The following is a 2,500-nucleotide window of genomic DNA, read 5'->3' as shown; positions in this document are numbered from 1 at the left end:
AGCATCCGAACTTGTTGCACATTTTAACATCAAACACAGAGACATTCCTCTGGTGTTTAAGTGCGCTAAATGTGACAAAACCAACTCAAACCACCGATCGATTGCCTGTCATGCCCCCAAATGTGGGGGAATAAAGTTAACTGAGGAAAGCTTACCAATGGTCTGTGAATGTTGCCAGGCACGCTTTGCGACTCTAAGTGGCCTTTCGCAGCACAAGAGGCATGCTCACCCAGTCACCCGTAATGAGGAAAGGATTAAAGATGGTATAAAGGGTACCTCGCAGAGAGGGGTACACCGTAGCTGCTGGTCTTTGAAGGAAGTAGAACAGCTGGCCCTTCTAGAGTTGCAGTTTCAGGGGAAAAAGAATATCAATAAGATCATTGCTGAAGCGCTTGGGACTAAGACCAACAAGCAAGTCTCTGACAAGAGACGGGACCTAAGTAAAAAGACAGGGGCCCCCATGTCAGACAGCTTACATTTTTCTTCTAGGCCTCTTGAGACATTGTCTCCCCCACCAAATGTAACAACGGGGACTTCATCCATACTCGCTCAAGCAGCTGAGCGGCTTACGAATGAGAATTCTGGGACCCTGGAAAAGCCTGCAATGGAGGCAATAAAGGCTTGGCTTAACGGCGAGGGCCAACATGATGCCCTCGTAGAAACTGCCACAGCATTGATGCTTTGTCCGATGAGATTGGTGAAAAACAAAGGAAAACGTTCAAAACCCGAGAACGACATTATTAAACCCAGGATATTACCCACACGATCTTGGATGAAGAAGAGAGCGGAAAAACGAGGAAGCTTCATGAAGCACCAGAAGCTCTTCTTTAAGAACCGCTCTCTTCTTGCGTCCTTAGTCCTGGATGGCACTGAACGTCATGAATGCCGAATCCCGAACGCAGATGTATATCGTTTTTACTGCGAAAAATGGGAGAAGGTGTTGCCATTCAATGGCCTGGGCCAATTTAAGTCATCAGGTGTTGCAAATAACGAATACTTTGAGCCCCTAATTTCGGTGGAGGAAGTTCAGACTGCCATACGGGCCATTAAACCAACGTCAGCAGCTGGGCCAGATGGCCTAACAAGGGCTGCAATCTGTGCTGCCGACCCCGAGGGTCGGACACTGACAGCCCTATTTAATGCATGGATGATTACAGGAATTATTCCCAAAGAGTTGAAAAAGAATAGGACGATTCTTATTCCTAAGGTTATGGACGATGAAAAGCTGAAAGAATTGGGGAACTGGAGACCAATAACGATTGGTTCAATGATTCTGAGATTATTTTCCAGAATAATGACTGCACGTCTTGCTCGTGCTTGTCCCTTAAACCCAAGGCAGCGTGGTTTTATAGCGGCATCTGGCTGCTCTGAAAATCTTAAGGTGCTACAGGACCTTATGAGACATGCTAAGAAATTGCACAGGCCGTTGGCTGTCATGTTCATCGACATAGCGAAAGCTTTTGACTCGGTTTCGCATGCTCATATTGTATGGGTGTTAAGGCACAAGAAAGTAGATGAACACGTGGTGGGCATCATCCAGAACGCCTACGATCGGTGTATGACCTCGTTCAAAAGCAATGGCGAGTCGACTCGAGAAATTAGCATACGTGTTGGTGTCAAACAGGGTGACCCCATGTCACCCCTGCTCTTCAATCTTGCCATGGACCCTTTGATATGCACCCTAGAGTCACACGGAGTTGGGTACTCCATTGATACCGACCACGTGACAGCTCTTGCGTTTGCTGATGATTTGGTGTTGGTGAGCGAATCTTGGGTTGGTATGGCCGCCAATCTAGCGATCTTGGAATCATTTTGTGGGCTATCGGGATTGGAGGTTCAGGCCAGAAAGTGCCAGGGCTTCATGATAAGCCCAACCAAAGATTCATATACGGTGAACAACTGCGACCCATGGAATATCAAAAATAAAGATGTCCATATGATCCAACCTGATGAATCAACGAAATACCTTGGTCTGAAAATTGGCCCTTGGACTGGCACTATACAGCCTGATCTACATTGTCAGCTAAAGACATGGATCTCGAAAATCGATGAGGCACCTCTGAAGCCAACTCAGAAGGTTGAACTACTCAATGCCTATGCCCTACCCAGATTGTTATATCCTGCAGACCACTCGGACTGCAAGCAATCAACTCTCCGTGGGTTGGACCAAGAGATTAGAAAGGCGGTAAAAGGATGGCTCCACCTTCCCGCTTCAACTTGTGATGGACTGTTATATGCCAGAGCCCGAGATGGAGGCCTTGCCATCTTGAAACTGGAAAAAACAATCCCTTCGGTTCAAGTTAGAAGGCTGCAACGTATAGCAAACTCGTCCGATGCTATCACCCGTAATATTGTGTCCTCGCAGGGTATGGAGGAAGAATACCGTAATTTGTGGGTACGAGCAGGGGGTGACAGTGATGCAATCCCAACATTCGTTCTCAGGGACTCGGTGTCAAAAGAACCTGTATATCCGAGACCCTGCGATTGGAGGGAGCATGAA

General features: G+C 47.2%; 1 pseudogene; it reads left to right on the top strand.

The window, feature by feature from the left end:
- Positions 1–2,500, top strand: part of LOC142916154 (28S ribosomal RNA) — a 10,269-nt pseudogene that overhangs the window by 3,505 nt on the left and 4,264 nt on the right.

This window comes from Petromyzon marinus, unplaced genomic scaffold, assembly GCF_048934315.1.
Source record: "Petromyzon marinus isolate PM22_M1 ecotype Great Lakes invasive population unplaced genomic scaffold, UKy_Petmar_22M1.pri1.0 PM_G_Scaffold_38, whole genome shotgun sequence".
In the NCBI taxonomy this organism is placed as follows: Eukaryota; Metazoa; Chordata; class Hyperoartia; order Petromyzontiformes; family Petromyzontidae; genus Petromyzon; species Petromyzon marinus.
The sequence above is the reverse complement of the archived record's forward strand: the minus strand, read 5'-3'. Positions and strand labels throughout refer to the sequence as shown.